This window comes from Oryctolagus cuniculus, chromosome 19 (assembly GCF_964237555.1).
Source record: "Oryctolagus cuniculus chromosome 19, mOryCun1.1, whole genome shotgun sequence".
In the NCBI taxonomy this organism is placed as follows: Eukaryota; Metazoa; Chordata; class Mammalia; order Lagomorpha; family Leporidae; genus Oryctolagus; species Oryctolagus cuniculus.
Genome location: NC_091450.1, coordinates 59,354,811 through 59,368,824, shown reverse-complemented (window position 1 = coordinate 59,368,824; position 14,014 = coordinate 59,354,811). Strand labels below are relative to the sequence as shown.

The window sequence follows — 14,014 nt, the reverse complement described above, 5'->3', positions numbered from 1 at the left end:
CCTGTTCTGTGTCTTGCAATCTGTTATTGCGATGTTTCGAGTTTTTTCAATGTTGTATGAGGTTGCTCTCTCTATTCAGATGTTCTGCATTTTCATATGAATTTTAGCATTGTTTTCTCTCCATCTGGGCAAAATGCTATTAGACCTTTGCTTAGGATCCCATTGTGTCTGCAAGTTGCTTATGGTAGAATGGATATTTGCATTATGTTGATTTTGCCAGTGAATCAGTATGGAAGATTTTTCCATTTTTGTGTCTCATCTTCCATTTCTTTAATGTTTTATAACTTTTTTGCAGACATTTTCATGGATATGAAACTGGACACTGAGTTGGCACTGAATTTCAGCTGCTGGGTAATCTTCCATTTCTGGAACCTCCTTGGCTTCCTGGTAAAACCCAGCTGTGCCTTTACCCTGGACAGGAGCAACTGGTTAGTACATGTGGCTGTGTCCTGTTGATGGCAGTCCTTGGGCCCAAAGGGGAGCGGAGGGAAGGGAAGGGAACCCTGTTCCCTGCAGTTGGGCTGGCAGGCTGAGAACAAGGTGGACTTCCAACCTTTGGGATGGAGGGTCAAGTCGGGGAGCCCTATATACATGTAGAGACAGAAATGTGGAGGCCTAGCATTCCTAGAATTGAGTGGGGGCCACAGAGACAGAGGTGAATAAGATGTTGGTGAATGAGTTCCCTGGTTCTTTGTAGTTTATTAAGGGCCATAGAACATGCTAAGAAGGGAAGACTGGTTGTCCAGCCGTGGGAGGGAGACCTGGAAGGAGAACTGCTTGTGTTGACTCAGAGTACAAAACATAAGATGTATGGTTTTGGGAGACATGGTAGTAGTTGTTTGGGTTTTAGAGTTTCAAGCTAAGGACGATGGGATTGTAAGTACTTCATGCAGTGGCAGTAGAGGGTTAGATTCAATGGAAGAACCTAGGGCATACAAGGTTTTGGGAGCTGAAAACAGGTTATTTCTGTATGCCACTATCCTATGATAGGGAATATGGAAGGATTGTATGGAGAAAGGCAGGCGACTTTTAGGAGAATTGTAATAGGGAGGAGCTGGTAGGTCTAGTAAAGGCCGGCGCCGAGGCTCACTATGCTAATCCTCCGCCTTGCGGCTCCGGCACACCGGGTTCTAGTCCTAGTCGGGGTGCCGGATTCTGTCCTGGTTGCCCCTCTTCCAGGCCAGCTCTCTGCTGTGGCCTGGGAGTGCAGTGGAGGATGGCCCAAGTGCTTGGGCCCTGTACCTCATGGGAGACCAGGAGAAGCACCTGGCTCCTGCCTCGGATGAGCACGGTGCGCCGGCCACAGCACGCCAGCCACGGTGGCCATTGGAGGGTTAACCAATGGGAAAAAGAAGACATTTCTCTCTGTCTGTCTCTCTTACTGTCCACTCTTTCTGTCAAAAAAAAAAGAAAAAAAAAGAACTAGTGGAGCATCAGAGTGTTAAACCCAGGACAGGGCCTGGGGAGCAACCTTAGGAAAAGTGAGGGAAAGGGTATCAGGAGGCGGGTAGAGGGAACTTGCAGGAGGGACTGGGGAATGTGTGCTGATTTAATCAGGAAATTCAACCAAAGTCTACAGAGTACCAAGAGTTGGAGAAGATCTTATCTGAAATAAAATAAGGGTTAATAGGGGGCTTGGGTACATGGAGAACCTGATTTCGCCTGGGAATGAAGTTTGTGGCTTGTAGTCAGCTTATAGAAGTCAGAATTATAGCAGAGGACTTTTTCTTGGTAAATTTGGTTTTTTTTTTGTTTGTTTGTTTGTTTTTTTGCTTTCACAGGAGTTTCTGTGACGTACCCACATTTGTTCTAGTTATTTATGGTAATGCAGAGAGCATCATGAGGGTTTTTGAAAAAGTTTGTGTAAAGAGGGATTTGTAAGGTTGTTTCACTGTGTGTGTGAGAGAGAGTGTGTGTGTGTGTGTATATGTATAGTATTATGCTTACGCATTCATCTGATGAAAATTTCTTTTTTTCGCTGCCGTGAAGCATACTGCAATAAATATTGTGGTGGACGTATCTCTCTGATACAGTATGTTCATGTGTTTTGGGTTATAGCCAATAGATGGGTTGCTCCATCATATGGCAAGTCTATTTCTGGTTTCTTAAGAATCTCCATACCGTTTTCCACAGCAGCTGCACCAATTTACATTTCCACCACCAGTGTGTAAGTGTTCTTCTTGTCCCACATCTTCCTCCTCATTGTGACTCTCCGTCCTTTGGGTTTTAGCCAGTATGTACGTGTGAGCTGATATCCCATTGTGGTTTGGATTTGCATTTCCCTCATAGGTTATGATGTTGAGCATTTCTTCCTGTATTTCTTGGCCATCTGTATATCTATGGGGAACTTTCTGTTGAGTTCCTTTGGCCATTTCATATCTGGATTGGTTGTGTTTTTTCTTGCTGCTATTTTTTCTAAGTTGCAGATGTATTCTTGATATTAATCCTTTGTCAGATAGGTAGCTGACAGATATCTTCTGCTCATTCTGTTGTATGTCTCTTCTATCTGTGATGACTTCCTTTGCTATTCAGAGCTTTTAATTTCATTTAATCCCATTTGTTTAGTTTTGATTTTGATGCTGGTCTTTGAGGGTCTTTTGCAAGGGTCATCGCCTATTCCAGTGCCTTTGAGCTTTTCTTTGTATTACCTTCAAAAAGCTTCATAGTCTCGGGTTATAGATTTAGGTCTCTGATCCGTTTTGAGTTGATTTTCCTATTTTATGGGAGTTATGAATCTAATTTCGATGTTCTACACAGATACATCCATTTTTGCCAACAGCATTTGTTGAAGAGTTTTTCCTTACTCCAGTGGATAGGTCTGAATCCTAAAAATCTGGTGTTGTACGTATTTGGATTAATATTGGAGCTCACCTTGTTTTCTTCCACTGGTCTGCGTGTCACTTTTTCTGCAAGTGCTTTGATATTTTGTTTAGTGTAGATTTGTAGAATACTTTGAATCAGATGTTGTGAGGCATCTAGGCTAATTTTGCTTTGTCTTTTTTCTCAGGAACACCTTATCTATTCTGGATCTTGTGTGATTTTGTATGAATTTTCGGTTTGTTTTATGTAATTCTGTAAAGAATGTCATTGGTGTTTGGATACAAATTTAATTGAATCTTTAGGTAGCTTTAGGTGGGGTAGAGATTTTAATTATACTGATTCTTCAAATCCACCAAAAGGGATATCTTTCCATTTTTTGTGTCCTTGGTGATTTCTTTCATCAGTGTATGGCGATTTTCATGATAGAGCTCTTTGGCTTCTTTGGTTACATTTAGTCTTAAACATTTGATTTCTGTTGTTATTATCTTTGGGATTTTTTTGATTGCTGTGTCAGTGAGTTCATCATTAATGTATAAACACTGCTGCTTACACAGTATGCTTATTTGTAACCTGTGACTTCACTTAATTGTTTCACCAGTTCTAGCAGTGTTTTGGTGGATTGTTTTAGTTTTTTCTCATACCATAGCATGTCACCTGCAAGCATTTAGAATTTCAATTTCTCTTTTATAATCTAGCTGCTATTTCTTTCTTTCTTCTGCTTTCTTTCTCTTGTGAAAATTTACAGTACTGCATTCAGTAAGAATTTTAAAAGGGGATATCCTTGTGTTGTTACATGTTTGACAAAAATGCTTTCACTTTTTGCTCATCCAGCATGGCATTGGCTGTTGAGTTGTGATACATAGCCTTTATGATTTTGATACCTATTCCTTTTATACCTACTTTGTGGCGTTTTTTTTTCTTAATAATGAATGGGATTGAATCTTTTCAGGTTATTTTTCTATATCTAATGAGATGATAATGTGTTTTTTTTTTAAAAAAGCTTTATTGCATTTTTGCAAGAATTACAGAGAGAGAAACATAGTGAGAACAGGTGAGCAAGAGAGAGAGTGAGAGAGAGAGAGGTGTTATAGGCTGCAGCAGTATGGTAGGCTTGGAGAGTGCAGGAGGGATTTGCTGCATTTAAGCTTATGGGATAGAGATGCCCAGGGCATCTACTCAGCAGCATTCTCCCCACAAATCTGCAGGTTTGGAGGCACGGGGGGTGCAGAAGATCTATTGTGAGGAAGCCAAGAAGTGGATGTCTGCCTCCCCTGCTCCCTCCCACAGGGCACGGATGTGAAACTCACCCAGAGTGGACGCTGAAGCGCAACTGCCGGGTGTTCTTCCAGTTCTGGAGACTGCACAGCTTCCTGCTCAATGCCAGCTGGACCTTCTTCCGGGAGAGAAGCAACTGGTGAGCATATGTGGCCCCCTTAGTTGTGTCCATGTCCTGAGTGCACAAGGGGAAGGGAAGGGACAGCCTGTTCCCAGGGGTTGGGCGGCCCAGGCTGACACGATGTAGACTTCCACCCTGTGGCAGGGAGGGTCATGTGGGGTAGCCCCACAGGCATGGGGAGAAATGCAGGGGCCTGGTGGGCTTCAGCAGAGTGTGAGAGCATGGAAACAGGGGTGGGTAGTATGTTGGAGAATGAGTTCTCCGGGGCTCTGCAGAGCATTAGGGTCCAAAAAACATGGTAATAGGGGAATACTTGGGTATGCAGGAAATGGGAGGGAGACCTGGAGGACAAGTGTGTGCTGTTGAGTCAGAGTACAAAACCCAAGAAGTCTGGTTTGGAGAGACGTGTTAATAAAAGTTTGGGTTTTAGATTCCGGGCCTAAGAATGATGGGATTGGAAGTAAATTGTGTGGTATGATTGGATTGTTAGATGCCATGGAAGAACCTGGGGCAAAGCAAGGTGTTGGGATCTGAAATCAGGTAATTTCTGTATATCGCCATCCTGGATATAGATAGGGAAATGGAAGGATTGTGTGGAGGAGGTCAGGTGACTTTCAGTAGAGTTGTAATAGGGAGGAGCTGGTAGGTCTACTAGTAGAACTGGTGGAGTCTCCAAGTGTTAGATCTGGGACAGACCTTAGGAAAAGTGAGGGTAAGAAAATGGTGAGGGGTATAGTGTGGTCTTTCTTAGGGACTGTGGTATGAGTGCACGTTTAATTAGGAAACTTCAACAAAAGTCTCCGGAGTACCATGGATGGAGAGAGGCTTATGTGGGAGAAAACTGGATTGGTGTGTGCTTAGGAAGACAAGAACCTGATCTAGCCTGGATTGAAATTTGTGACTTGAGGTCAGCTTATAGAATCTGAATTTGGGCAGAGGACTCTCTCTTGGTAAAGGTGTATTTCTTTGTCTCTCAAAGATGTTTCTGTTATGTGCCAGCATTTGTTCTAGTTATTTAATGTAATGCAGGGGCCAACATGAGGTACTTTGAAAAGTTTGTGGAAATAAGTGGTTGTGAGTTTGCTTCCAAGACATTTTGATGAACTGCACACAGCTTTGTTGTGGTGCATGTTTTCCATATCCTTCTAGGCAGCTCTGTGTGAAAGCTTCTGCTTTCATGGAGTGTTTGTTCTGATTGCTGTTTGGGGGCTGGGGATGACTTAGTCCTGCAGGACTTTACCAGGTAGGAGTTCTTGAAATATCTTCCTCTTAGGTTGCAATGTATACTTTGTAGTACTTCCTATTCCTCATTTGATTTTTTCCATCTCTGATATTTCCTTTGCTTTTATGATCTGTCAAACCATGTCTTTTTGTCTTACACTGTCACATTGTTTAGGAATGCAAACTCTTCCTTATGTTTTACTTTATAGGATGTGCCATTCTTTACAATGCAGTGTTATTTTTGGGTCACACTTATTCTGAATTATATAGCCTTTATACTCTTACTTTTTAGGTTATTTCTACAGAAAGATTTGCAAGCTTACATTTTTATGAAAGTCAGGATTTTCCATGTACAGAAGTTTATGAATGTGCAAATTTTATATATTTAATTTTCCTGAAATGTGAGTGCTTACCTATTTTATATAAATTTCTATTAAAGATTGATGTTGTCTCCAGTGGATGTATTTGGTTTTTTATTTTTTTATTTTTGACAGGCAGAGTGGACAGTGAGAGAGAGAGACAGAGAGAAAGGTCTTTCTTTTGCTGTTGGTTCACCCTCCAATGGCCGCTGCGGCTGGCGTGCTGAGGCCGGCGTGACACTGCTCCGAAGGGAGGAGCCAGGTGCTTCTCCTGGTCTCCCATGAGGTGCAGGGCCCAAGGACTTGGGCCATCCTCCACTCATTCCTGGGCCATAGCAGAGAACTGGCCTGGAACAGGGGCAGCTGGGACAGAATCTGGCGACCCAACCGGTACAAGAACCCGGTGTGCTGGCACCTCAAGGTGGAGGATTAGCCGATTGAATCACGGCGACAGCTTGTATTTGTTTTTTTTTTTTTAATTTTTTAATTATTTTATTTTTTGACATGCAGAGTGGACAGTGAGAGAGAGAGAGAGAAAGGTCTTCCTTTGCCGTTGGTTCACCCTCCAATGGCCGCCGCAGCTGGTGCAACCGGCCGGTGCACTGCACTGATCCGATGGCAGGAGCCAGGTACTTCTCCTGGTCTCCCATGGGGTGCAGGGCCCAAGCACCTGGGCCATCCTCCACTGCACTCCCTGGCCACAGCAGAGAGCTGGCCTGGAAGAGGGGCAACCGGGACAGAATCCGGCGCCCCAACCAGGACTAGAACCCGGTGTGCTGGCCCCGCTAGGCGGAGGATTAGCTTAGTGAGCCGCGGCGCCGGCCTGTATTTGTTTTTTAGGCTAAAATAATTCTTGGGTATATTTTATAGAACAATTCTAAGAATAAACGACATTCTTTTTTTTTTTTTTTTGACAGAGTGGACAGTGAGAGAGAGAGAGAGAGAGACAGAGACAGAGACAGAGAGAAAGGTCTTCCTTTGCCTGGTTCACCCTCTAGTGGCCGCCACATCCAGTGCATTGCGGCTGGCACATTGCACTGATCCGAAGGTAGGAGCCATGTGCTTCTCCTGGTCTCCCATGGGTTGCAAGGTCCAAGCACTTGGGCCATCCTCCACTGCACTCCTGGGCCATAGCAGAGAGCTGGCCTGGAAGAGGGGCAACTGGGACAGAATCCAGCACCCCGACCAGGACTAGAACCCAGTGTGCGGGTTCCCCTAGGCGGAGGATTAGCCTGTTGAACCACGAGGCCGGCTGACATTCCCTTTTCTGCTCTCCTTTCAACACTGTCTTTCCCAGTGTACCTCTTCCTTTCTTTCTCCCTTTGTTCCTCCCTTCCTTACTTCCTTTCTTTCATCCATTTTTTGGATGGTTTTTATATTTGCATTTTAGTAAAAGGCTAAGTGCTTTACCAAATAAGAAGTTCAGTAACCAAAAAGTAGGGTTGAGGCAATATTTGGCATCCCATACAGGTGCTGGTTCAAATCTCATTTACTCCACTTCTTTTTTTTCAAGATCTATTTATTTATTTCAAAGACAGTGTTACAGAGAGGCAGAGGTAGAGAGAGCAAGTAAGAGGTCTTCCATCCTCTGGGTCACTCCCTGGAAGGCCACAGCTACCAGAGGTGCACTGATCCAAAGTCAGGGGCCAGGAGCTTGCTCAGGGTCTTCCTACACAGTTGTAGGGGCCCAAGGACTTGGGCCATCTTCTACTGTTTTCCCAGGCTATAGCAGAGAGATGGATCAGAAGTTGAAAAGCTTAGACTTGAACGGGCACCCATACGGGATGACGGCACTGCAGGAGGTGGCCTTACTCATTATGCCACAGCACCGGTCTCTACTGCATTTCTGATCCAGCTCCATGCTAAAGCACCAAAGCATCAGAGGACAGCCCAAGTGCTTGTGACTTAGGAGCCATGTGGGACACCTGGAAAAAGCTCCTGGCTCCTGTCATCATCGTGGTGCAGTCCTGGCTGTCTTGGCCATTTGAGAAGTCAACAAGCATATGGAAGATCTCTCCCTCTTTCTCTCTCTCTGTATGTAACAGTGTCTTTGTAATAAACAAAGTAAATCTCATAAAATTAAGGGAAGAACAGAAACCCTAGTTTATAGGGAATATAAGCAACAAGTATAATCAGTGGAATGGAAAAATGACCATTTTTCCCATACACCCTAAATTTAAAGTAATCACAGATCATTACAACTATACTAATGCTACATTCTTTTTTCTTTTCAAAATTTTTTTAAGATTTACTTTTACTTACTTAAAAGACAGAATTACTGAAAGAGGTGTAGAGGTAGAGAGAGTGGTCTTCCCTCTGCTGGTTCATTCCCCAAATGGCCACAATGGCTATAAATGAGCCGATCCAAAGTTATGAACCAGGAGCTTCTTCCGGGTCTCCCACGTGGGTTCAGGGCCCCAGGACTTGGGCCATCTTCTACTGCTTTCCCAGGCCATAACAGAGAGCTAGATCAGAAGAGGAGCATTGGGGTCTAGAACCTGTGCCCATGTGGGATGCTCACCTTTCAAGCCTGGGATTTAACACACTGCCACACAGCCCCTACCCCTTCAATTGTTTTTAAAATGAATGAAAAGAGAACATATTTCATGAATTGTATAGGTACAGTTCTAAGAATAAACCCAGAATTTCCTCTCTTCCCCTTTCCCCTCCTTCCTTTCCTCTTTTCATCTATTTTTCATGATATGACTATAATCCATGTAATATTCAGGGTAACAATAATATTCATAGGAAAAAGGTACAAAGAATAAAGTTCTGCTGGAGCAGTATGATCTTTTATTTTGGGACATTAAATTAAAAAAAAAAACATTAGTTTTCTTGAGAGGCATTGTTACAGAGAGAGGAAGACATAGAGTTAGAGGTCTTCCATCCATATGTGCTCATTCTACAAATGGCCACAATGTCTGGAGGTGGGCCAGTCCAAAGGCAGCAACGAAGAGTTTTGTGCATCTTTCCCACTAGGGTGCAGGGGCCCAAGCCTTTGGGCCATCTTCCACTGTTTTCTCAGGTCATCAGCAAGGAAGTGTATTGGAAGTCTTTACAAGTGACTATTTAGTTATTTACATTTTGGAGCAGAAATTTGACATTTCCTTTGAAATTACTTAAAAGAAAAATCACCAATTACAGATGCATAACATCTTGGTGTTAGTAGATTCATGTAATTGTGCAACCATCACTAGGGTTCTGTTGTAAAAATTTTTATTGCCTTGCAAAGACCAGGGAATCCTCTTTGTAGTCATTCATTTCCCATTCATTGATTACCATGACTGCAATTAAAAAGATCAAAAATCTGGAAAACAGGTATCATCAAATTTGAATCATTAAATTTGAATTTTATTAGATTATGCCCTCATCCAATTGATCTTTTTCCTACTTTTGAGATAAACAGAGGAGAGATCTCATTATATCTATTGGGAATAATTTAAGGAAACAAGCCATCTAATAGAGCAGATCTGAAAAACCTAAAGGAGAATGGTGGAGTAAAGTCATAGTGAATGTGTTTTCTTAAGTAGTATTTAGTGTGTTCCTTAGTCTCAGCCTGTCAGAGAGTGGTTGAAAATCAGCTGAGTATTAATAATAGGGCTTTCTGAGCTCTGATAAAAGAGTAGTCCCATCTCATATATTTGAACAGTGGAAGTAGCTATGTTTGATCTAAAGTAAGCTGAAATACAGATAATAGATTCTGGGTGATGAGTTACATTCTTGGGACAGGGAGCCTTGAGGGCAAGGCTTGTGTGTGAATTCTGCTGCCAATCAGTTGCCACAGGAGTTTGCAAAATTCTCACGGCAATCATTTTCCTCAGTTTGTCAAGAAATAGGATAAGATCTTTGTACCTCTCTGGGGTCCCTTCTGCCGAGATTTCTCTGAGTTCCTGGGGGCCAGGGATGTGTGTAAAACACGCCTGGGGAACTGAAGATGAGACCTGATGTTTGTCATTACTCTGTGTCTCCTGCAGCAGCCTGGGCTTAGTCTACATTCTGAGCTCAAGAGCTGAAGGAGTGCTTCAGAGACAGCATGTTTGTGGGACAGGAGTTAGCCCAAGCAACACCAGGTGACATTAGAGCAAGTGGCACCCAAAGAGGGTGCAGATAGGGATAAGCCGAGTCAGAAACTTCAGGGAACTCTCACATATGCCTGATCCACTATCCAACTCCTCCAGGGGCATCCTGAGTTGAGCAGTAAGGACTGGGAGAGGAACTTATTCCACAGTGACGTGTGTACCTGTCCAGGGAGCTTCTCTGATGGATCCAGATTAGGTTTGTAGAGGAGTGGATGCACTGCCTCCTGTAGGATGAGGCTGTGAGCCTGAGGCTCTGACCAGACACAGGAGGCTCAGTTCTGGGGCTGTCCTTGCAGGTGATGCCCTCTAAGGAGAGTTGACTTAGAGAGAGCAGGTGGAACTTGAGGAAGGGGTGGGTATGTCTGTTCTTACATTAAATAGTTCTTCCCTAAAGTCAGGTATATCAGGGTAATGGGGCCCTTCCTCTGACGTGTTGGTACTAAGGATATTCTTCCAGGCTTTGAGTTGAGAAAGACTTTACACACAGTACTTTTTAGCTGTAAGAAGTATTTGGAATTCAGCTATCAATGTGTCCCTGCAGAAACTCAAGCCCATGAATGGTAGATCACAGGTTGTTTTGCTAACAATGTGATGTTTCTGATACACTGGAGCCTGGCAGGGTAAGAAAAGTACATTGGCGGTCATGATAGTAAGATGAGGAGAGGAAACCTCTGTGCCATTCTATTTTTTTATTTGACAGAGTTAGACAGTGAGAGGAGGGAGAGAGAGAGAGAAAAGTCTTCCTTTCGTTGGTTCACCTCACAAATGGCTGCCACGGCCCAAGCTATTCTGATCCAAAGCCAGGAGCCAGGTGCTTCCTGCTGATCTCCCATGTGGGTGCAGGGGCCCAAGCACTTGAGCCATCCTCCACTGTTTTCCCGGGCCACAGCAGAGAGCTGGACTGGAAGAGGAGCAACCGTGACTAGAACATCACACCCATATGGGATGCCGGCACCGCAGGCAGAGGATTAACCAAGTGAGCCAAGGCGCCAGCCCTGTGACATTCTATTTCACTGTCCTTCCTTGGATGGTGCAGGGTCCTCCTTAATGAAGCGGGTTTTCTGCCTCTATGCTGAGAGCACTGTACACTTGACAGGGCCTTAGGGCAGGAGTCAGTCTCTCAGGGTATTGCCATCACTTTGACTCTATGTTGACACACAGAAATTTATGCTGCCAAGATTGCCCAGGAAACTAATGTTAATTGTAACTATTATGTCCTGGCCAGCCAAGGAAATATGAAGATAATATAAAAAAACAAAGGACATCTTTTTCATACTGATGAAATAGGATTTGTTGTCTCCTTTATAAGTTAAGTATAATCCAGCCCTCAAGATTCTCTCTCAATATAAAAAAATAATTGTCTATCAGCCATCTTATGAAAATTTTATAATTCAGTATTTTATCATCAAATTATAATTTATGTAAGTAGAAGTAAAGTAACTCCAAAGTTGATAGTGAGGTCCATGTAGCAGAATCTGGGGTTGAAGGTCATTCCATCATGGTTTTTATGCTTAGAAAGAAAAGAAATGACCTCTGTGTTGTTTATCTGCTTTTCCAATCCAGTTCTGTAACCTGTCCCTCACTGCCTGTTGAAAAAACCTGAATTCTAAATGAATCAGGCCCATCTCAGGTATTTACTGAGCAAACTGAGGGTCACACATGGTGCCAATTAATGGGGCTATAGGGAGATAGGGGTATCACAGAGTAGTCCTGTCAAAAATATCTTAGTGTCCCTTTCTCTAGTTTAGCCTGGGTTATCTGTGGGTAAGAATACCAGTAGTAAAAATGCATAGGCTCTTGTCGCATAACAGGAAGATGGTAATGAATGCTGTTGTCTGTCATGGATGCCGCTCATCCTCCCAAAAATTGAGGACCAGAAAGGTCTAAAGATTCTCCTCACAGTACTTGAGTGCCCCCTGTAGTATGGGGATAGACAAGTAAACAGTTGTACTGCCTGGGTAGCGCATGACTTAAAAAGAAATCACTGGGGTCTGCTCAGAAAGTGAAATTTTACGTAATACTGCACATAGATGGAATGAAGTTTAATTCAGTGCAAGATACCTCAGCATTCAGCAATGGAGGCCCCTCCTGTTGTGATGGTTGTCCATGCCAAATAGGAAAAAGAACTACTTGATTTGATTGGTCTTACAGAACTAGGAGGACCTGAATGCATTTCACCAAGTTGAAAAAACAGCTCTGCCTCCAGGGGCCTTCCAATAGAATTGGTTTCATTGTGAGTGCCATACAAGGTGGTAGAATAGAGGTAATAATATCCTTGAGATGAACTGACTGAGAGCAGCACTACATAATTTCAAATCAACAAGGAGAGAAAATTTTTGCCTTGGTAGACATTACACATTGAGCCCACAATCTGCAATCACCCTTTCACAGACAATTCACTTTTTTACTGGGGCAACAGTGAATTTTCTAAGGGTGATTAGGATTCCGCACAGCAGTATTATGCCAATAAATGAAAATGTTCAAGCAAGTATCAGAAATAATGGATAAACTTCTAATTCAGATTTTCATCTCTGACTCTACTGAAGAATTGCATATTCTAGACTAATAGTAATGATGTGCATGAATATGCAGATTTAAGCATCCTGTGATAAAAATAATGTAGATCAGCCTTTTTAAAATATTTGTTTGTTTGAAAGAGTTACAAAGCAAGTGGGGGAAACAGATTTTCCACATGCTGTCCCACTCCCAAGTTGACTGTAACAGCCCAGGCTGGGCCAGGCCAAAGCCAGAATCCAGAAGCTTCACCCCGGTCTCCAACTTGGATGGCAAGGGTCCAAGTTACTTGGGCCAGCCTCTTCTGCTTTTTCAGGCCATTAGTAGTGAGCTGGATTAGAAGTGGAGCAGCCAGTACATATAACAGTGTTCACAATGTTATGCTGGTACAGGCAGTGAGCTTTACCTTCCACACTAAAACGCTGGCCACATCGTTTTGTTTCATTTTTTTTTAAAAACCGTTTTGCTAATTTTATTTTTTATGTTCTTTTTACAAATTTTTTACTTAAGTTATTCAACTTTCATGTGTTTTCTATATACAGATTTAGGAACATAGGACGTTTCCCTGATGGCTAGTGATCCTGAGCATTTTTTGAAGTGTCTGTTGGCCATTTCAGTTTCCTCACTTGAAAAATGCCTGTTCAAAACCTAAACTAGATTGTTTTTTTGTTGTTGCTGTTGAGTTTCCTGAGCTCTTTTTAGATTCTGGATATTAACCCTTTATCAGTTGCACAGTTTGCAAATATTTTTTCCCATTGTGTTGAGTGCCTCTTCACTTTGCTAAGTGTTTCTTTTGCAGTGCAGAAGCTTCTCAGCCTGAAGGAATCCGATTTGTTAATTTTTATTTTGATTGCCTGTGCTTCTGGGGTCTTTTACAAGAAATCATTGGCTATGTCAATGTCTTGCAGAGTTTTCCCAGTGTTCTGTTATAATTTAATGGTGTCAGATGTTAGATTTAGGGCTTTGATTTATTTTGAGTGGATTTTTGTGTAAGGAGTTAGATAGGGGTCTAGTTTTACTTGTGAGTGTGAGATCCAGTTTTCCCAGCACCCCTTTCAGAAGGGACAGTCCTTGCTCCCAGGATTGATTTTAGAGAGAAAAAGAAAAAAGAGGGGATGGAGGGAAGTAAGGCGTGAGGGATTGAGGGAGGGAAGGAAGGAAGGAAGGAGGGAAAGGAGGAGGGAAGAGAGAGAGAGGGAGAGGATAGACAAGAAAGTGGAATATAAAAGTAAGTTTGTCAAAACCAACAACCCAATTAAGAGATGGGCCAAGGACCTCAATAGACATTTTTCAAAAGAGGAAATCCAAATGGCCAACAGACACATGAAAAAATGTTCAAGGTCATTAGCAATCAGAGAAATGCAAATCAAAACCACAATGAGGTTCCACCTCACCCCGGTTAGAATGGCTCACATTCAGAAATCTACCAACAACAGATGCTGGCGAGGATGTGGGGAAAAAGGGACACTAACCCACTGTTGGTGGGAATGCAAACTGGTCAAGCCACTATGGAAATCAGTCTGGAGATTCCTCAGAAACCTGAAGATAACCCTACCGTTCGACCCAGCCATCCCACTCCTTGGAATTTACCCAAAGGAATTTAAATTGGCAAACAAAAAAGCGGT

At 42.9% G+C, this 14,014-nt stretch overlaps 1 protein-coding gene across 1 annotated transcript in view; it reads left to right on the top strand.

The window, feature by feature from the left end:
• Positions 1-417: 417 nt before the first annotated feature.
• LOC103346492 (uncharacterized) overlaps positions 418-14,014 on the top strand; it is a 149,414-nt gene continuing 135,817 nt past the window's right edge. Inside the window, exons 1-2 of the mRNA XM_070063799.1 lie at positions 418-428; positions 4,108-4,234. The gene's annotated coding sequence lies outside the window, so the exon portion shown is untranslated. The remainder of the gene's footprint in view (positions 429-4,107; positions 4,235-14,014) is intronic.